At 34.5% G+C, this 23,742-nt stretch overlaps 1 protein-coding gene across 1 annotated transcript in view; it reads left to right on the top strand.

Annotated features, from left to right (window-relative positions):
- ERBB4 (erb-b2 receptor tyrosine kinase 4) overlaps positions 1–23,742 on the top strand; it is a 1,235,763-nt gene that overhangs the window by 1,033,332 nt on the left and 178,689 nt on the right. The gene's annotated exons all lie outside the window — the stretch shown is intronic.

The raw sequence follows: 23,742 nt of genomic DNA on the forward strand, positions 1-23,742 counted from the left end.
TTATATTCTGAGGCTGTATTTGGTTTTTCCTTATTGCTAGAGGGTAATTTCCAGACTTTTGATTTTACAAACAATGCCACAGAGAAGAACCTATGTTATATCTGTAATGCATCTCTGCAGGATGAACTTCCAAGAGTACAATTCCCAGTTCAAAAGGTAAATGCATCTGTAATTTTGTAGTTGAAATCAAATTATCATTCATTCAGGATGTTCCATTTGGCATTACCACCGGCAATGTTTGCCAACATTTCTTGGCCCCAATGCTATGTGTCTCATGGCCTATCTAATAGAGGACAGGGCTTTATCAAATCTTTGAATGTTTTTCCAAATTAAAAAATAGCATTATCATACTTCATAATTGTAACTCAATAATTTGAAATTATGTCTATTGGCCAATTTATTAGTTTTTAAAATGGTAATTCAGAAGTGAATGCTAACCACTGTCATCACAAATTGATCAGATGTTCTGTCCTGATGATTGAACTTAGATAACCTTAATAGGGCTAAATTTAAAACAGATATTTTGTTTGTATAAAGCAACAAAAGTTTATCTTCTCACAGCTTTTGGAGCTGGAAGTCCAAAAATCAAGGTATTGGCAATCACCATAATCCCTTTTTTGTTTGTATAAAGCAACAAAAGTTTATCTTCTCACAGCTTTTGGAGCTGGAAGTCCAAAAATCAAGGTATTGGCAATCACCATAATCCCTTGGAAGTCTCTAGGGGGTGGATCTTTCCTTTTCCCAGCCTCTACAGCCCCAGGCCTTGCTTGGCTTGTAGATGGATTACTCTAGTCCTTGTCTTCACATGGCTTTCTTCTTGTCTTTCTGGTCTCTACATGACTGTCTTTGTACAAAGACACTAGTCATGTTGGATTAGGGACCCGCCTACTCAACTATGACCTCATTTTAACTAATTATATCTGTAACAACTCTATTTTAAAAGAAGACCACACTCTAAGAACTAGGTTTAGGACTCAATATATCTTTTTGGGGGGAGTTGAGGTAGGTGAGACTTAATTCAACTCCAGATAGCACCCTATAAGTATCATTTGAATAGATAAAAAAGATGAATTTTGAACTGATGATTTTCATCAGTATAAATGAGATTGACTATAGCATATTCTATGTGAGAGTTGAAAAACTAAAGCCAGATGTACATGAAATATCTGTACATCCTTGTTTTGCTATGATTTTGAATTAATAGACATCCTTTACTAGCAATTAAAAAGAAACTAAAATAGACTCAAACACAATTCTCTAGGTATTATGTATTATCTGAGGAATGTATATAGAAATAGATCTCATATATGGATTCTCTAGGAACCAATATGAGCAGAAATAAAAAGGAATATTCTGGAGGGAGGAGAAAAAGATTTTTTGCTATAAAATATGGTGATAACCAGAAAAAAATGCTGTCTAGGACAGTATCTAGTATTTTTTAATACTTTCAGTTTACTTTTAAGCTGCATTTCTCTTATTGTGAATGAGAGAGTGCAATTCTGTATTTCCTTTTCAATGCGTTATCTTTCTATAAATGATCTTTGCTCTTTCTTAAATTCATTTGGTTGCCTTTTGCTTCTTAATTTCTGTAAGCCCTCCATATATTGGAGAGATTAGCTCCTATGATAAGTGTTGTAAATATGTTTCCTCTTTGCTTTTTGGCTTTTAATGTCTTTATGATATGACATACCTGGTTATTTTTTGAATGCTAATTTATTAATATATCATTTTTGTCTACTGAATGCTATGTGTTGGTTAGAAATGAATTCCCTACATTTTAATTTTTCATAGGCTTATTGCTTTCAAAAGTTTCACTCATGAAATTCTATTTTATCACATTATATGGGGTTAAGAGATGTAAGAAGCAAGGTGGGAAAATTAGAAGCATATTTTGATGTAAATTTCTTGAACTTTAATTATGTCAAAAATACTACAGAAAAGTATTTGATGCTTAAAATTATAGTCCCAACCCCAGTAAACTGAAAATCCACAACTTTAATTATTTCACCAAGGATAACTTTTCATTGACATAGAAGCTGAGAATTGACTTTAATGATTTTCTCTTTATTTTGGAATTATTTTGCTATAATAATATTTATAGACATGAATATTTATATTTGTTAAGCATTTAAGAATAGAATCTGAGCCTGAATAATGACAGTTAGTCACTTGCTTTTGCTGTATTTGGTACTAATGTACTATACATTTTTAGAAAATATTTTCTTGAAAACGTATTCCTTAAATGTTTTATTTCTCAATTTACCTGCTCATGTTATTATATTATTCAAGCTCTTTGTGAATAATTATAAATTGCATTGAAAAATCATAAAAGTCACATTGAAGTTAATAAAATAATTAAATAATTAAACACATTAAATACTTAAATACTCTGATTTTTTAAAATTGTAAATACTCAGAGGCAATCTTCCTTGTTTTACTTTCAATTGTGAATAAAGTAATGTTGATTTAGTTTGTTAGTAAATTAATTTTATTTAATTATAAAAGTTTTTACATGTAGCCTTTAAAATAACACATTTTCCTGAAATTGAATGTCTTTCCACACCTAAGGCAGCCCTTTTATTTTTTTTCCATTTCATAAGTAAGTTTATAGCCTTGACTTATTACAAAATCACTATAAATTTTAGAGATACGTTATAATAATGTGAAATATAATGGTGAAAGAATTTCATTTCATTTAGTAAAAAAAGCTCTAAGTACCACAAATAATTAAAGTACAGTCAAAATAGTTACGAAAAAAACAGAAATGGATCTATGTATGTATGTTAGGAAAAAGAGAATGAAATAACTGGATTTAATTTTATGTTATATCACACACATATATAAAATATACATACATGTTTTATATGTAATTTATAATTATATATATTAACATCAGGATATACATATCTTCATTTTTCTTTATGAACACTTAAGCATGATATATACTTTTGTATTTCTTATTCACATATATTATGTAATTTTAATCTTTATATTTCAATCTCCTGAGCAAAAGTTTAAACTTCAGTAATACAAAAAAATAGTCTAGTACTCAAAATAAATTTTTATCTATAATTTTAATCAAAATACATCATACCCTTTCCAGGGATCTAGAAAGAAGTGCTGCATCAAAGATATTTTGCAGAGACTTACACATTTGGATTGATAAATATTAAAAGGATTAGTCCTAGCATTTGTAGTATAATTATTCTATTAACCATATTGGTACTCCACTCTAATGTCCTTGATGAACATTTTACCTTTAAATGTACAAATGATCATTTACCAAATGAATTGTTCATCTTTAGCATCAAATATTTTTTTTTCTTTTTTTTACATGTATTCCCAATCCCGATCCCCCTTCCCACCTCCCTCTCCACCCGATTCCTCTGGGTCTTCCCAGTGCACCAGGCCGGAGCACCTGTCTCATGCATCCCACCTGGGCTGATGATCTGTTTCACCATAGATAGTATACATGCTGTTCTTTTCAAATATCCCACCCTCACATTCTCCCACAGAGTTCAGAAGTCTGTTCTGTATTTCTGTGTCTCTTTTTCTGTTTTGCATATAGGGTTGTTGTTATCACCTTTCTAAATTCCATATATATGTGTTAGTATGCTGTAATGTTCTTTATCTTTCTGGCTTACTTCACTCTGTATAATGGGCTCCAGCTTCATCCATCTCATTAGGACTGGTTCAAATGAATTCTTTTTAATGGCTGAGTAATATTCCATGGTGTATATGTACCACAGCTTCCTTATCCATTCATCTGCTGATGGGCATCTAGGTTGCTTCCATGTCCTGGCTATTATAAACAGTGCTGCGATGAACATTGGGGTGCACGTGTCTCTTTCAGATCTGGTTTCCTCAGTGTGTATGCCCAGAAGTGGGATTGCTGGGTCATATGGCAGTTCTATTTCCAGTTTTTTAAGAAACCTCCACACTGTTTTCCATAGCGGCTGTACTAGTTTGCATTCCCACCAACAGTGTAAGAAGGTTCCCTTTTCTCCACACCCTCTCCAGCATTTATTGCTTGTAGACTTTTGGATAGCAGCCATCCTGACTGGCGTGTAATGGTACCTCATTGTGGTTTTGATTTGCATTTCTCTAATAATGAGTGATGTTGAGCATCTTTTCATGTGTTTGTTAGCCATCTGTATGTCTTCTTTGGAGAAATGCCTGTTTAGTTCTTTGGCCCATTTTTTGATTGGGTCATTTATTTTTCTGGAATTGAGCTTCAGGAGTTGCTTGTATATTTTTGAGATTAATCCTTTGTCTGTTTCTTCATTTGCTATTATTTTCTCCCAATCTGAGGGCTGTCTTTTCACCTTACTTATAGTTTCCTTTGTAGTGCAAAAGCTTTTAAGTTTCATTAGGTCCCATTTGTTTAGTTTTGCTTTTATTTCCAATATTCTGGGAGGTGGGTCATAGAGGATCTTGCTGTGATTTATGTCGGAGAGTGTTTTGCCTATGTTCTCCTCTAGGAGTTTTATAGTTTCTGGTCTTACATTTAGATCTTTAATCCATTTTGAGTTTATTTTTGTGTATGGTGTTAGAAAGTGTTCTAGTTTCATTCTTTTACAAGTGGTTGACCAGTTTTCCCAGCACAACTTGTTAAAGAGTTTGTCTTTTTTCCATTGTATATCCTTGCCTCCTTTGTCAAAGATAAGGTGTCCGTAGGTTCGTGGATTTATCTCTGGGCTTTCTATTCTGTCCCATTGATCTATATTTCTGTCTTTGTGCCAGTACCATACTGTCTTGATGACTGTGGCTTTGTAGTAGAGTCTGAAGTCAGGCAGGTTGATTCCTCCAGTTCCATTCTTCTTTCTCAAGATCACTTTGGCTATTCGAGGTTTTTTGTATTTCCATACAAATTGTGAAATTCTTTGGTCTAGTTCTGTGAAAAATACCGTTGGTAGCTTGATAGGGATTGCATTGAATCTATAGACTGCTTTGGGTAGAATAGCCATTTTGACAATATTGATTCTTCCAATCCATGAACACAGTATGTTTCTCCATCTGTTTGTGTCCTCTCTGATTTCTTTCATCAGTGTTTTATAGTTTTCTATGTATAGGTCTTTTGTTTCTTTAGGTAGATATACTCCTAAGTATTTTATTCTTTTTGTTGCAATGGTGAATGGTATTGTTTCCTTAATTTCTCTGTCTGTTTTTTCATTGTTAGTGTATAGGAATGCAAGGGATTTCTGTGTGTTAATTTTATATCCTGCAACTTTACTATATTCATTGATTAGCTCTAGTAATTTTCTGGTAGAGTCTTTAGGGTTTTCTATATAGAGGATCATGTCATCTGTAAACAGTGAGAGTTTTACTTCTTCTTTTCCTATCTGGATTCCTTTTACTTCTTTTTCTGCTCTGATTGCTGTGGCCAGAACTTCCAACACTATGTTGAATAGTAGTGGTGAGAGTGGGCACCCTTGTCTTGTTCCTGATTTCAGGGGAAATGCCTTCAATTTTTCACCATTGAGGGTGATGCTTGCTGTGGGTTTGTCATATATAGCTTTTATTATGTTGAGGTATGTTCCTTCTATTCCTGCTTTTTGGAGAGTTTTAATCATCCCAAACAGGATAAACCCAAGGCGAAACACCCCAAGACACATATTAATCAAATTAACAAAGATCAAACACAAAGAACAAATATTAAAAGCAGCAAGGGAAAAACAACAAATAACACACAAAGGGATTCCCATAAGGATAACAGCTGATCTATCAATAGAAACCCTCCAGGCCAGAAGGGAATGGCAGGACATACTGAAAGTAATGAAAGAGAATAACCTACAACCTAGATTACTGTATCCAGCAAGGATCTCATTCAGATATGAAGGAGAATTCAAAAGCTTTACAGATAAGCAAAAGCTGAGAGAATTCAGCACCACCAAACCAGCTCTTCAACAAATGCTAAAGGATCTTCTCTAGACAGGAAATGCAGAAAGGTTGTACAAACGTGAACCCAAAACAACAAAGTAAATGGCAACGGGACCACACCTATCAATAATTACCCTAAATGTAAATGGGTTGAATGCCCCAACCAAAAGACAAAGATTGGCTGAATGGATACAAAAACAAGACCCCTATATATGCTGTCTACAAGAGACCCACCTCAAAACAAGAGACACATACAGACTAAAAGTGAAGGGCTGGAAAAAAATATTTCATGCAAACGGAGACCAAAAGAAAGCAGGAGTCGCAATACTCATATCAGATAAAATAGACTTTCAAATAAAGGATGTGAAAAGAGACAAAGAAGGACACTACATAATGATCAAAGGATCAATCCAAGAAGAAGATATAACAATTATAAATATATATGCACCCAACATAGGAGCACCGCAATATGTACGGCAAACACTAACGAGTATGAAAGAGGAAATTAATAGTAACACAATAATAGTGGGAGACTTTAATACCCCACTCACAACTATGGATAGATCAACTAAACAGAAAATTAACAAGGAAACACAAACCTTAAATGACACAATGGACCAGCTAGACCTAATTGATATCTATAGGACATTTCACCCCAAAACAATCAACTTCACCTTTTTCTCAAGTGCACACGGAACCTTCTCCAGAATAGATCACATCCTGGGCCATAAATCTGGTCTTGGAAAATTCAAAAAAATTGAAATCATTCCAGTCATCTTTTCTGACCACAGTGCAGTAAGATTAGATCTCAATTACAGGGAAAAAATTGTTAAAACTTCAAACAGATGGAGGCTAAATAACACGCTTCTGAATAACCAACAAATCATAGAAGAAATCAAAAAAGAAATCAAAATATGTATAGAAATGAATGAAAATGAAAACACAACAACCCAAAACCTATGGGACACTGTAAAAGCAGTGCTAAGGGGAAGGTTCATAGCATTACAGGCTCACATCAAGAAACAAGAAAAAAACCAAATAAATAACCTAACTCTACACCTAAAGCAATTAGAGAAGGAAGAAATGAAGAACCCCAGAGTTAGCAGAAGGAAAGAAATCTTAAAAATCAGGGCAGAAATAAACGCAAAAGAAACTAAAGAGACCATAGCAAAAATCAACAAAGCTAAAAGCTGGTTTTTTGAAAAAATAAACAAAATTGACAAACCATTAGCAAGACTCATTAAGAAACAAAGAGAGAAGAACCAAATTAACAAAATTAGAAATGAAAATGGAGAGATCACAACATACAACACTGAAATACAAAGGATCATAAGAGACTACTACCAGCAGCTCTATGCCAATAAAATGGACAACTTGGATGAAATGGACAAATTCTTAGAAAAGTATAACTTTCCAAAACTGAACCAGGAAGAAATAGAAGATCTTAACAGACCCATCACAAGCAAGGAAATCGAAACTGTCATCAAAAATCTTCCAGCAAACAAAAGCCCAGGACCAGATGGCTTCACAGCTGAATTCTACCAAAAATTTAGAGAAGAGCTAACACCTATCTTACTCAAACTCTTCCAGAAAATTGCAGATGAAGGTAAGCTTCCAAACTCATTCTATGAGGCCACCATCACCCTAATTCCAAAACCAGACAAAGATGCCACAAAAAAAGAAAACTACAGGCCAATATCACTGATGAACATAGATGCAAAAATCCTTAACAAAATTCTAGCAAACAGAATCCAACAACATATTAAAAAAATCATACACCATGACCAAGTGGGCTTTATCCCAGGAATGCAAGGATTCTTTAATATCCGCAAATCAATCAATGTAATACACCACATTAACAAATTGAAAGATAAAAACCATATGATTATCTCAATAGATGCAGAGAAAGCCTTTGACAAAATTCAGCATCAAATATTTTATATGTGTACCTAGGAATTACAAACAAAAAAGCACCAAATGCCAATAGATGATATAAATATATTTGAAAATTACTGGCTCAAATGAAACCTGTTGTTGATTTAACATAATCAAAGAGATATTTCCTTTTGGAGGTACACCTGAATAAACTATGCAAAGCTCTGTGTGTTGAAAACATATCAGTTTGTAGTTGGATCTTCCTTGAGTCTGTTCAGACATGCACAATAGGCATGGCTTTTGCTCTTGCAATTACTTTAAAATTAATGTGGAAAGGAAAATATCTAGTGTAATATCTTTCTTTTCATAATACATTTTTTACTCTTCTTGATTAATATTTATCAATCCAAATGTTAAGAAAATGCATAGCCAAATGAAAAGTAGCTCTTCAAATTGCCTTTTAAATTATTTGATTTCCACTATTAAAGAAAACCTAAGGGAGAAAATCAAAAGAATAATTTCTTTTTTGTTTCCAGTGAACATTTTTAGAATTCAGAAACAAATAGAAAATATTTTTAATTAGTATATTTGACAAAAAATTACCTCTATAACCCTTCTCTAATCTCTCGGCCCATCAATTACATTGTTTATATTAACATATACCTACAGAAATATGTTTTCAGCTTTATTTCTCTTGCATTTTTTAACATTAAAAGAGAATACACTTCTACAGATATTCATTTCATATAATCACTATGTTCTAACTTTTCATGATAGATACATTGTTGAATAGAGTTTATTTTTAATTTATTTTAGAAAATATAGCTATTAAGAAAGTGAAAGTCACTCAGTTGTGTCCTACTCTTTGTAACCCTATGGACTGTAGCCTGTCAGATTCCTCTGGCTATAGAATTCTGCAGGCAAGAATGCTGGAGTGGGTAGCCATTCTCTTCTCCAGGGTATATTCCCAACCTGGAGACTGAATCCAGATCTCCCGCATTGCAGGCGGATTCTTTACCATCTGAGTCACCAGGGAAGCCCTATTAAAAATTTAGAAACAAAGTTTCCCCAAAGTATAATTTATTGTACTCTCCTCTCAAAATCTTGGGAATATAAGCAATTCCTAACTTATATTTTAATAAACAATTATGATTTTTTTTTATGTGTTTGGCTCTGGCTTCTATTTAACAGAGTTGTTCTAAAATTTAAGAAAAAAATACTGAAATGTGTTCCTCTCCATCATTCTACCATCCAGTGTACTATCTGAAAATAGGATGCTTGTCACAATGTAAGGACTAATAACAATGTGGGTTATTGTGTGTGTGTGTGTGTGTGTGTGTGTGTGTGTTTATTTTCATCTACACTAACACTGAAAACATGAAAATTTATGAAATGAAACTGTTTATGCAATTCATTCATATTTTTAGACTAAGACTTGAATACCTCGTAAGTGCTAAGTGTATCTTTGTTGATCAGATGTTTTTCATTAGTGACTCAGACAGTAAAGAATCTGCCTGCAATGCAGGAGACCCATACTATCGCTGGGTCAGGAAGATCCCCTGGAGAGGGGAATGGCTACCCACTCCAGTATTCTTGCCTAGAGAATTCCATGGACAGGGGAGACTGGCAGGCTGCAGTTCATGGGGTCACAAAAAGTCAACACGACTGAGCAACTAACACTTTCACTGTCTGAGACGTACACTCTGCTGTTAAATCTTATAGCTCATAACCAGAAAATCTATTCATGTTCAAAGCCATCTAAAGTTATCAGATAACTACTAAATGAAGTATTTAAATATTTCCATCACATTTTCAAAGAAAATATGTTAGATGTGCAAATAAGCTTTAATGCTAAAAAGCACCATAACTCTGTACTGACATTGCAGATATCTTCAAGTGTGTTACTTCTTTAATCACACTTTGCATTTAATTCCATAGTTTACACTTAAAAATCACTGAAATTGGTTTAGAAGAACCTTATAAAACTTGATTTCTCTAAATTATGATTTTAAAAATTGAAATAAATATCAGGTTATGATGTTCCACTACAAGTTTTAACACATCTGTAAATTTTAATTTATATCAATTTCAATTAAAATACCTAAAAATGAAGAATTTATTTTTGAATGGGTTTTGCATACCATTTGAAAATTTGATGAATAATTACTCTGAATATATGAATTCATTTACTTTTAATCTAAGTAACCTATGTAAGTATTGTCATAAATAATAATTTTCTGGTTCCTCTGATGAAACAGGCTGAAGAAATTTCTTGGTAGTTGAAGTGCCACAGAGAAATTTTCTAATAATCCAAAATTTTCATAATCATGACTAGTGACTTTAAATTTTGATTTGTTAGCTCTCAAAATTGTGTTTAGTCTTCTAGGACCATTCTACCTCAGTTCAGTGTGGTTCTTAGAAGAAGGACTAATGTTACGGTCACTAGAATTTAAAAAATTACGATAATATTTACACAGGGCTTTCAGAAATTCTGAAATATTTAATAATGAAAAGGATCAATAGAAGAAAAGATTAGTAGAATTGCCTCAGTTTGTTATATCCCTACATGGGGGATCTAACAAATAAATATCAGGTTACAATGTTCCACTACAAGTTTTAACACATCTGAGAATTTTAATTTATATCAATTTCACTTAAAATACCTAAAATGAAGAATTTATTTTTTGAATGGGTTTTGCATATCATTTGTATACCATTTATATCCCCTTACACCATTTATATATATATTATATCCCCTATGTAGGGATATAATGAACTCTGTGGCTATTCTACTAATCTTTTCTTCTATTGATACTTTTCATTATTATGGATTCCAGAATTTCTGAAAGCCCTGTGCAAATATTATCGAAGTTTTTTAGGTTCTGATGACCATAACATTAGTCCTTCTTCTAAGAACCGGACTCAACTGAGATGGAATGGATGGGCTTACATGGTGGCTCAGATGGTAAAGAATTTGCCTGCAATGTGGGATACCTGGGTTTGATCCCTGGGTTGGGAAGATCCCTGGAGAAGGAAATGGCTACCCACTCCAGCATTCTGTCCTGGAAAATTCCTTGGACTCTATAGTCCATGGGATCACAAAGAGTCAGACATGACAGAGACTTTCACTTCACTTCACTTACATAGGGGATAGGAAAACAACATAGCAGCAGTTAATAGAGACTACAAACAAAAGTCATAGCATCTAACCTCAAACAGCTCTCCCCATATATATCTATAAAGAGCCAACACATTATTAGACATTCCATTGACAACTGAATATTGTAATTTTTTTTTGTCTTTTTCAGAGTTGTTTTGTAGAAAGTCAAAGAGTAATTGTTATGTCTGTATTAGGCAGAGAAAATGTGTGACCATGGCAATGTGCCAGACTGAACAATATTATCATGAAATCTGGTGGGGAAAAATGGCGCCACGGGATAAAGTAGATTACGAGGAAAATATGAGTTGGAGAAATGATAAGAAGAAAGAGAGCTGCTGAGAAGCAAAATTCTATTCATATTGGATGCAAATCCTTTCCCTCTTCAAGGAAGGAGAACTGAAAGAGAGCCTCTCTCCCCAGAAAGAAGGGGGAAAGGTTGTTGTTGTTTCTTTTATCTTGACTTGTGGCGGTGGTTTAGTCACTAAATCAAGTCTGACTCTTGCGACCCCAAGGACTGTAGCTAGCCAGGCTCCTCTGCCCATGGGATTCTCCAGGCAAGCATACTGGGGTGGGTTGCCATTTCCTTCTCCAAGATCAGGCTTTTATCATGCACAGAATAAATTCCTCAATATTCTCTGTTACTTATTGAAAGTTTGGGATTTTTAAGCATGAAGTGGGAAATCCTAGCCTGAATCACAAACGACAAAACCTGAAGACCCTTTTTTAAAAAGTGTCTGACAAACTAGGCATTTATTTCAGATTTTTTAGGATGCACTGTGCTAGAATCTCATTACCTTATTTGTGGATAGCAGCTTCCTCGTCTCTCAGCCTTTAGACACTTTCCCTATGATTTATCCTGGGGATAGTGCTGCCATATTACATGAATTTCTTCATCAAGAGTTTTTGAGAGAATAAAATCCAAATATCAGCTTGTGATTTAAGCAGGAGTTTACAAGCGTCAGTACCAGCCTCCCTTTCTAGTGTTATTCTTTCCTGTGTTTTGTCATGTGCTAGATGCTTCCTGTAAGTTCATCTGTAAGTTCATCTTCCTGTAAGTTCATCATTCGTATTCCCCATGCACATAACATTTTCCCACTTCCTTCATTCTCGGAAGAAAGCAATGTTATGCTGGCTAACTGATAGGTGCCAGACTCTGTGCTAGACCTTTTCCCATATATTAGATGAAATTGCTGTTATACAAGATGAGCATTATTTAATCCTCAGCTTTATACAGCCAAGGAACCTGAGGTTTTGACTTGCTTCTGATGATGTTACTAGGAAAAGACAGAGCAGACTCTGGAAAGAAGTTGGCCTGAATCAGTGTTTACCCCTCTTTTTTGTCACACCATCAACCCGTGTTATTTATTCTTTTATAACAGGTTCTTCCCACATATTAATATCCACACTCAGGTTTTTCTTTTCAACAGAGCTTTTATTTTTTTTCTCTCAATTCATTTAGAGGATAATCTCTGTCTTCAGTAGATTATTATAGGAGTTTTAGATCATAAATATTTATCATAATTATTATTAATGTTCACAACCTATTTTTACTAAAATTAAAAGACTTCTACTAGGACGCTCTCTATTTGTAAGTTGAACATATGTCTCTTTAAATTTTGTATCCTAGTGAAGCATATATAATAACCTTCAGTCAGTCATGAGCATAAGTTTTTGAAAGAATGGCTAGCTATTTCCTATGAATACTCCTAAAACTCTGTATAATTATTAATACAGTAATATTTTAACAAAATAACCATCATAGTGCCATGCATTATTGTTTGAGTTTTCTGATGATGAATATAATGGCCATGAATTGACCTTTCCTAGGACAGTCATTATAGAGAGCTCAGTTACCATTATATTTCTAAAATATTGGTTAATTTTCAGTGGCTTGTGTCAAATGCCAGGTCAGGACTGGATGCCTCTTGCAGAGATTTTTTATGAGGTGCTTTTTTTTCCACTGCCACTTTCTCACCCTTGCACAGTGTGTCTAGCCACAAAATCACATATTCCTGTGACTAGGAGCCTCCTGAAGCAAAGACATTAGCAGTGGGGGTCTTTTATGACACCATATATATTCTTTCAGGGTTTATTTAACTCCTTTTGCATCAGTAGGTGGTAATATTATTTACTGCTACTATATTAAAAACATAGAAGCATCAATAACATTAATGCAGATTTTTACTAGTGATTGCCTCTAACTGAATGCCCTTGACATCAGGATTGGTGTAGAATATTAAAATAACATTGACATGAATATTTAATATAAGAACTTGCATATAAATCATGGTTTCAAAATTTAATATATCTGATGGTAATAATTAAGTTCATTATAAAAAGTAGAGAAGATAAGAAATGATAGGACAAATGATTTCTGTATATGAATTATCTTATATGAATATGAAAGTAGTAACTGAAAAATGGAAATTTAATTAAAGTCACTCAGTATCTTGAATGAATCATAAAGAGCACAATTCAGCCTGCTTTACCAGGGGTATATTTGAGATATTTTATTAGTTATTAAGGGAGGGTTTTCCTAATTTTATTCGATTGTTTGTTGTTACATGCCTTTAATATAACTGGTAAAATTAACAGACTATTCCTGCAAATTAGAAACACAAGAGATGTCATCCTTTAAAGAATGTGCAGTGTCTAGAAAAACAATTCCCCAAAATATAAAAAAATCATGATCCTAACAATTAAATAAGAGCTGTTACCAAAATTGCTAGATTCTGATCTATTTTAAGTCAAATTTAATTTTTAAATATTTAAATAGAACATCCTAGAATCAATTTCTGTGCAGAAATGAGAATAAAGACATGAGTTAGTCCCTTCTGGCAAAAGTTATTCAGCATTTTATTATTGGAGGACTAATTTTAAGTAGTTGAGAGTAAATTGTGTTCAGTTTATTTATTAAAAAAAAAAAATAGTAGTTGTTAGAATGTCACTCCATAAAGATTCCATTAATAGGTCGATCTGATCAGTGATGGTTCCTGTTAGAATACTAAAATAATGACCAGAGAATCAACTGAGTCTAACCTGGATACCTAGCTGATATTGACAACTCCTGAGGGGATATCACAGTAAAGAGAGTCTTGGCCGCAGATGTAGTAGAAACTGGATTCAAATCCCAGCTTGGCTATTTAGCAACTTTTGGAGATTATCAAATTGCTTATCCTTTTCAAGCTACTCTCCTTATCAATTATATAATAATTGGACAACCTGTTGGACAAGATTGCTCTGAGAGCTAAATGTGTCCACATGGAAAATCAATAGCATTGTACCAGGTACAATTTGACATCAAGCAGCAGTTGTTATTATGATCTGATGAAATTATTGAATAGGTTGACTTTAGAGAGACTGTTTGCTAAAAACTAGAAAGCTATAGGGGAACTAAATAGAGGGCTTACCCAAAAGATAAGATCAAATAACCTTGTAGAAATTAATTTTCATTTCTAGAGAGAAAAATAAAAGCAATAGATACTATTTGAAAGCTAATAATTATTCCTCCCCCCCCAGTTGCAGAATCTATAGCCTCGGATGATTTATTCTAGTTCTAGGAAGTTGATGTTTTAATTCTTTATAGCAGATTGCAGTGTCCTCTCAGAAGATACATTTTGGACCTCACTGAGCTTGTTCTTCCTTATCAATCCTGAAATGTCAATTGCAGATACCTTTGTACTTCTCTTTCTGTAACTTTACTAAGATTTATCAATAAGCGATTGTCTCTGTTCTGACTGTAAAGTTCATCAGGACCTCTTAGTCTTTATCATCTACTTTAACCCCAATTTCTATTTACTGTTATTACTGTAATGGTGATTACTATTTGTTACAGAACAAATTTGTGTTGCCCTTGAAGTTTTCTTGCAATTCTATTCTAAAAAACTTTTGTTTTTTTCCTAACACTTCATGATTACTTTATGTTGAAAGTAGGAAGAGATGTTTCTAGCTCTCCATGGGCTTAAGTGGGAAAAGAATTGCTTCTAAAGTGCTGACAGAAAAATTATTTTTTGGTCAATTTATCTGCCTTTTATTCCAAATGCCCCACCAGACTTCAAAAAAATCAAAGTGACCACTCACCATGGGGCTGCAGCTTGTTTTCCAGACTCCTGGCCATGGCTTTACTACTCAATGATTTCACTCCCTTCAGATATAATTAGTTCAATACAAATGTAAAAATAACTAACATTTTAAGAGTCAACTAGGCACTGTGATAAGCCCTTTGCCTATAATATATCATTTGCTATTACATGTATATGTTAATTTCTAAATGAATTAAACATATCTGCATCATTTAGATTAGACTAATATAGTACATCCAAGCTAAAGAAGACCTAGCAACAGAATTAATTGTAAAAATATGTATAAGTTCAAGGCAACAATGTTTAAACCTCACATTTACCTTCCAAAAAATTAGTTTTTATTGCCAAAGCCTTGAATTGAGAAGGATTTTGAGTCCTCATCCAGTCCTTACAGAAAGACAGTAATTGTATTAATTTCCTATGACTGCTGTAACAAGCTACCACAGACTCGTTCTTGTTCAGTCACTCCGTCATGTCTGTCTCTTTGTGACCCTATGGACTGCAGCACTCCAGACTTCCCTGTCACCATCTCCCAGAGCTTGCTCAAACTCATGTCCATTGAGTCAGGGATGCTATCCAACCATCTGATCCTCTGTTGTCCCCTTTTCCTCTTGCCTTCTGTCTTTGCCAGCATCACGGTCTTTTCCAATGAGTCAGCTTTTCGCATCAGGTGGCCGAAGTATTGGAGCTTCAGCTTCAGCATCAGTCCTTCCAATGAACATTCAGGGTTGATTTCCTTTAGGATTGACTGGTTGGATCTCCTTGCAGTCCAAGAGACTCTCGAGAGTCTTTTCCAACACCACAGTGCAAAAGCATCAATTCTTCAATGCTCGGCCTTCTTTATGGTCCAACTCTCACATCCATACATGACTATTGGAAAAACCATCACTTTGACTGTATGGACCTTTGACAGCAAAGTAATGTCTCTGCTTTTTAATATGCTGTTTAAGTTTGTCATAGCTTTTCTTCCAAGTGATTGGCTTCACAGAAATATTGTATCATATTTCTGGAAGCCAGACATCTGAAATCAAGGTGTTGGTAGGGCTGCATACCTTTCAGAAGCTCTAAAGAAAACATTGTTCCTTGTCTCGTCCAGCATCTGATGGCTGCATTTGTTTCTTGGCTCTCACCTCTGACTCCTCTCATACCTGTAGCTAATCCTCTGCCTTTCTCTTTTAAGCATAGTTTTGATGGCATTTAGAACCCACCTGGGTGATTCAAGATGATTGTCATCTCAAAATCTCTAATTTAATCATAATCTGTATAGACCTTTTTCCAAATAGGATATATCAGCAGGTTCCTGGGATTAAGATGTGGGCATATTTAGTAATTCATTATCAGCCTACCACAATAATTGCTTAGCAGTCTCCACCATGAGCAAGGGGAAGGAGGGTTGGTGGGTGTAGCATGCATGATATTTTTTCCTCAACAATGACTTAATCTGTCATTTAACAAATAAGTTTTAGGTTATGTGACTTGCCCAAATTTACCTTATCAGAACTTATCAGAACTCCAATAGGAAGCACGTGGTATATTAAGTTTGAATAATGGAAGAGACTTTAGCAAAGGGTTTTTATAAAGAAATTGTAGGCTTAAGGAACACTAGCATAGACTGTTGAAGCCTCTCAAGAATAGTAACAGAACAGTTAGGCATGAAGGAGTGAGAGAATTACCACTGTGACATTTAGTAGAAGGCTCAGGGAAATGGCAGGTGAGGGATAAATACTAACCTCATGCCTTCTTTCTTTAGTCCTCTGCTGCTTATTATTATTGACTGAATTCAAATTAAACCAATAGAGAGACAAGGTAGCCTGTTGTCATTCATTTCGATCTATTTTGCTGGGCACATGGCAAAATGTGAAAGGATGGAGAATGAATCTGGAGGGGCAGAGAGAAATATGCAGGTCAATTCCACAGATCACTGGCATCATAGCTGGGAGAATAATGTAACTGTCTTTATTACAAAATACAGTGCAATTTTCAACATGTCAAATTTAACTCAAATGTTTACTGAGTACATGCAAGGTTAAAGCTATCTATGTAGCACTCTGAAAAAAAATGCTAAGGATTTTTTTTTTTTTTTTGCATGTTATAGCCAAAACAGACTGGAGTTAATGGAAAAAATCAGCATTCTTTTTACACCAGCAGTGTGAGTCTGAACTTGACTAGAAGTCAGGTTAAAAATACATGGGAGGATATAGATTTGAGCTACATTGAAATAAACAGTAAATGGGACTTGGCACAATATTACCCTTAGATATGGAATGGAATGGAAGAACTCGGAAAAGATAATACCAAATAGGAATCCAAGGTTTAAAAACCAAATCAGAATATACTTCTGAAACTTAGAAAATTGGTAAAAGTAGCAGACAAGCTTTTATGGAGAAATGTACTTTGTGTCTTAAATTAGAGATCCAGTAGGTTTTCTATATCAGGATGACAGCAAGGCATTTGAAATCCTGGGATGAGTTTGGGTGGGAGGGTGGAATATAACACAGATTCTGTTTATTTATTAATAAAACTACATTGCTACCTTAGTATGAGCCATATACTATATGAGAATTTGATAACTTTATCAGCTAATATTACTACTTTCAGATAAATCATTAGAGATGATAGACCTGTAACAAATCTACTAAAAATGGAATATGTACTATGATAGGGGAGATACACATATATAAAGATCTACTAGTTTTTACTCAGAGATGACTGTTGAAATTATAGGAGTTGAAAAAAAATAGATTGGAATATGGGCACAGTATAATTCTCATGCTTGGATATTTTTGACAGATATTTTACACAGGTATTTTGGATATGATCATGATGAATTTTGCTTGCCCTCTTTTAGATGGTAATGTTGCTATTTGTAGGTGCAAAGTATATCAAATCATGAGAAACCTCAGAACTGTGCAGTTGACTCCATATGTTTTTGATAACTCTGGCATATTTCTTAAAGTTATAAGATATAAGGATGCAAGAGGTTACAGATGAAACCATAGGCTACCAGGGACAAAGCCACGATAGAATTTCCACACTTAAGATATAGGAGGGAAAAGCAGGTTCCAATAACTGTAATAAAAATACTCAAAAATTCTACCTTGTATAAATTATTCATAAAGTTCTTAATTGTGCAGCACTGATAAGCGTTATCTAGGTCTAAGATTCAGACAGCAAATGGGTGAGTGATGAACAGAGGTGGAAAACTGCTGACTCCAAAAGTTAGAAGGATCTGCATATGATTGTTCCTGTTCACAAAAGTGATACCAGGGACTGGAAAAGAATGTCACTGACCAATGTAGCCCCACTTAAACTGATGGCGTATTAATTCAGTCTAATTACTGCTCACCTACTTGCACTAGTAAATTATTATTTATTCTAGACATGAGCGAACAGATGCAGATTTCATTTATTTTATTATCTGGATACCATCTGCAGCAGAACTGATTTGTAAAACATTATTATGGACCAATAATTTTATCTCATTTTTCATCACTGCCATCACCATTATCTTCTTTGTTCTCTACATCACCATCACCCCCTCTATCTTTAGGAGAGGCAGTTGTTTTAAACATTCAGAAATCTGCTGACTGTTACATTAAGCACAGTTTTATATGTCTCTGTTAATTGTTTAATATTTTTTTCTCTATCCCCCTTTTTTATCTTCCTTATCCCTGATGCAGTGAAAATTTCCCCATTTTCAGCTGGAGGGTATTGAATTAATGGTCCATTGACATAATGAAACAGTGAAAGTTTGGCTGAAGTAAACATTTTTCATAAACAGAATCGCTCATAAGTTTTCAATGACCATATTTTTTTTTTCTTTTTGTGAAACTCCTAACCAACATGAGTGAGAAAATAAGTTTAAGTGCCAAGGTATAAACATCTGAAGGCTGAGCAAAATGATGCCTTAATGTGACAAATGGTATTGCTCACTTTTATTATTGCATCAAAATGTCTTTCCTTCAGAATGAAATAGAGATACAGATAGCATAGGCTAGAGAATAATGGCACACATGCTTCAGAGATTTTTATCCATGCCCTGGTTATCCCTTGATAGTTTTTTAAAAAAAAAGTCCTTAATTCCAACCAGACTTCATTGTAAAGAAAGATCTTCTTCCTTTAGAATTTTCAGTGTAACACCTGTTACATCCTTCCTCTCTGTCCAATGAGAAAAACTATTTAATTCACCTACAAGAAAAATTTTGTAAAGCCAAACAGAAATAAGAGACAGAAAATAATTTCATTTCTGGAAAAATAGTGAATACATCTGTCAACTTGTATGTATTCCAGTGGCCTTCGGTGATATGTTCTAATGACAGCAGCAAAGATTCCAAAACTGCTTCCAAAGGCCCCACACAGAGTTAGGTAGCAGAGGACATTATTAATTTTAACTGAGTAATTTATTGAAACCCAACACTCCATTATTAAAATATTGGATTTCTTTCCCCTTTCCATCCCCCTCATCACACTAAATGAATCCACATTCTTTTCTCTTTATTTCTTCCCCTTTCCCCCAAAAAAGCCATCTGCTATTTCCTTTATGAAAAAAATAAAACCTACAATTAGTGTCCTGTTCATCTTTTCTTTTTTAGAAAAAGAGGACTATTATGCAAATACTCTGCAATTTGGTTTCAAATACTCTTTGTAGTGTGATGAGCAATTTTCTTTAATACAACCCCAGCTTTTTTGCCAGGACTTACTAATAGATTTTGTTTTTTGTAAGAGAACTTTCATGCGACTTTTTTACACTCTTCTGTTGCAAACTTTTCACATGCATATTTAGAATGGAAATATTACTCCTTGAGTTGTAAAAGAAAAAAAAAATGTTTATATATTTCATCCTGAAAAAGGCCAAAATAATCTTAAAGTCTTTCTTGTTTCTTAAATTTCACCATATTCTGTATCTTAGGAAATGGCCTATACCAAATAATACAGGAAATTGGAAAAATATATTTTCTTTGACTTTTTCTGAAAGCATATTATAAGTGATGGCAATTTATCTATAAGTGCAAATTTTTGTTTGAGTTGCTCCTTAGGGACTGAAGTATGATTTGATCCAATTCATTCAGGTATGGCTAAAGTCAGGTGTTTGGCACCGCCTTCTTGTTAGTAAGATAAGCATCTACAGTTCAAAGTGCTGATGGAACTGAAATGTTAAAACTGCAGTGTTTTTACCATCCTAGGAAATAACACTGTTCTAAGAATCAGAAAGCCTAAGTCTTAACTCTGATCCTTCTCCTTACTCATATGAGCTAGGGCAGTAATTCTGCTCAGCCTTGGCTTCCTTATGTTACAGCAGAGAATGGCTGCCTCCTTTGACTGCTTCCTAGAGTTACAATAAGGATCAAACAATGGTGGTTGCATGTTACTTCTTTTGCAATGAATGATAGAGACATACAATAGATGGAGATGTTTCAGAGATTCTCAAAGTTTTATATTTCCTGCAGTAGCTTCACTACTTGCAGGAGCTTGCTACAAATGTAAATTCCTGATTCATTTCTAGACCTGATTATCTGGGAGTGGGGCTAGGAAAACCACGCTTTAAATGATAAACCTAAGCTGTTTGTAATGATAAATGCTAGGACGTGAAAGACGAGTCACAGAAGAGAAACAGAGAGAATACAATTAGGATATGTTTAATTTAATCTGATATCTAATATTTAATATCTAATTAAATATCTAATTTGTTACTTGATTGAGTTAGACAACTTAATTATGCTTTGCTTTTTTGTTGATGTCTATGTGTATACTTATATGTGTGCATATCATAATTCAGTGAAGGAACCTCTGGTTCACACTTTTAATATTAACATTCATTACTATTTAATTAATAAAGTACTAGATTAAATAATAGATAATATAACTTGGCTAACATTTCTATTTGTACTCTCCTTATAATTGCATCAGTTTGTTTTGTTTCAAATGTTGACTGAAATATACAGGAAGTAAAACCAAAATGTTTCCACCTCATGGACCCAAATAGAGCCATATTAGTAGCAATAACTCAAATTTCTGGCTTTGCTGGTTGTGTAGAAATCCCAACTTCAGTGGAAGTCTTCCCAAATAGTTTGGGAAGAGTTGTATGTCTCATATGAATTTACAAGCTAGTCTGCCAGTTGCAGTCACCGAGTGGTACCTGCAGTGTCCTTTCTCACCAGATCAGTCCCTACCTGGAGCTTCTCTTCTCTCTGGGACACCGAGAGGTCCTCTCTCAGCATCATTGACTGATCACCCGAGGACACCACTGACCTTATGTGACCTTGTGTTTCGCAGTGGTCCCTGAGCTGCCAGTTCTCGAGGTGTTATGTTGGTGGTGGGCTCAGCAAGAAAGCAGAGAAACCAGTGGTGCTCCCTCTCATTTTCTTACTTGTCTGGTTCCATGTGGCTGCTGGGGAAGGAGGAATTGGAAGACCTCATCTGCTTGGAGGTCAGCTGAAAAACAATTTCAGCCTCTATTCCCAAAGGCTCAAAAATAAAGTCCTTTGAGTGACGCTGACGTCCCTTTACCAGCTTATTTCTTCTGTGTGGCCTCCTATCTCTCCTTTCTCCACACGAGTTCATAGTGCCCCACTCTTCCTTCTTCAAAAAATAAAACATTATAATTCACATAAGACCTTGGTTGGATCCAGTAAAATCCATATACTCCATCAGGCTCACCCATGATTATGAATAATCTTTAGACTCTGCTGAACTCAACCCTACTAAAGAGTAGTGGAGATTACAAGTGAATAGCTTTTGAGATAATAATCCTCTCAAACTATCTTCTCAAATAACTTTAAGATAATATTAATAAAAGTCAAATGGTTCTAGATGGTTGTGCTCCTGTTTAGTTGCTTCAGCCATTCATCCATCTTCTTACATCTTTTCTAGAGTAAGATATCCTACCCCAGTCTAAACTGGCTACTATATCAGGTGCCTGCGCAGCTTTGATTCTGAGTATCCTTTTACTGTCATTTCCTTGTTCACAATTAAGTGCACTTTTTAAAGTGCCCTCCACTTTGTATTAAATGAGCACATCTAACAGATAAAGGAAACATATGAGATAATCTTTTTTAAGAACAGACATGCCCATATATTCACTCACTTGGTTCAAATTTTGCTGGATATAGAATTTGAGATTTAAACAAAACTTTCACAATTTTGAAGTCACAGCTCCATTTGGGAGAAGGAACTAGAGGGTGGCCTCGATTTTCACCATATATAAATTTACATGATTACCAGAGTGCTTCCTTATTTTTACCAGAGTACTTCTCTTTCCATTACCTAATATTCATAGTTTACAATCCCTTTGATTAAACTTCTCCTAAGGATGAAGGGTTAGGAATATCCCTTGGAAAAGGGAACGTCTACCCACTCCAGTATTCTTGTCTGGAGAATTCCATGGACAGAGGTTGGCAGGCTACATCTTTGGGGTCACAAAGAGTCGGACACAACTGAACGACTAACACAAACACACACAAGGATGAAGGAGCCCTGTAGTCTAAGTGCTTCCTAAATGGACTTTGAAACAATCCTGATGAAGTCAGTCCCTCCTACTCCATTTATGTACAGTGGTTTGTGGTGTAACACTACTGAGCCTGTGGTGTGTACACCCTTGGTGTAAATTGGATTTATTTTCAGTTTCTCACCTCCTAAGTTAGGCTTCAGATTTTCTATGTTTGCTAAGTCAGTTACTACTAATAAGCCACTTTCTACTTTTAGTATTCCATCCCCATTGCCTCTTCTTGTGATTGTTGGTTTCTGGCTTTTTATTGATTCCTTTATTATTAAAATGGTGGAATCAAGAGGAAAATGAAAGTAAATGCATGTATCAGTCTGCCATGCTGTCTTAAAGAGAAGTTCAGTACAGCTTTTTATCCTTGGTTATTTGAAAAATTTTAAAGCTACAAAAAACATTCAAAAAGAGTATGATGAACATTCTTATACCTGCATATAGGTAAACTGATTGACAATAAATTGCCATATATGTTATCAACCACTCTGTGAGTGTGTGTATGTATAAGGTTGTATCAGTTTCAAATTGGAGTAAAGACACTTAAAATAGCTTTTAATTGAAAGCTAACTTTAGGATGGGCTAACTATCCATCATATGTCCACCCTTTATCTTCATTAAGCAAAAATGCTTTTATGATTATGAAAAGGAAGTTAGAACTGTTTTCTCACTTCATGAAATAACAAAATTGGAGTAGACAAATTTTTACAATCTCACTTAGCTCTCAAATTTTATGATACTATTTCTAATTATAAGATATCATTTATAATTTTGAATATGAAATAAATTTGAGTAAAATCAAAGGTTATGGAGTAAAATGTCTTATTAAAAATGTTTTTTTCTGCATAAATTCATAGTAGGCATATTGTTAGATAGGGAAGCATATTATTTGTAATTGTTTACATTGATGTTTATAATTTACAAATTACCCTTATGATGTCTGAATCCATATCAATAATGAATGAGTTAATTTTGAATGGCTGTTTTTGTAACTCTGGGGCCTTCCCAGATGACTCCGTGCTAAAAAATCTGTCTGCCAATACCTGCCAATGCAGGAGACCCAGGTTCCATCCCTGGGTCAGGAAGATCCCCTGGAGAAGGAAATGAAAACCCACTTCAACATTCTTGCCTGGGAAATCGCATGGACAGCGGAGTTCTCTGGGCTATGGTCCATGGAGTCGCAAAAGAGTCAGACATGACTCAACAACTGCTGCTGCTGCTAAGTCGCTTCAGTCGAGTCTGACTCTACGCGA

This window comes from Dama dama, chromosome 8 (genome assembly GCF_033118175.1).
Source record: "Dama dama isolate Ldn47 chromosome 8, ASM3311817v1, whole genome shotgun sequence".
Lineage (NCBI taxonomy): Eukaryota > Metazoa > Chordata > Mammalia > Artiodactyla > Cervidae > Dama > Dama dama.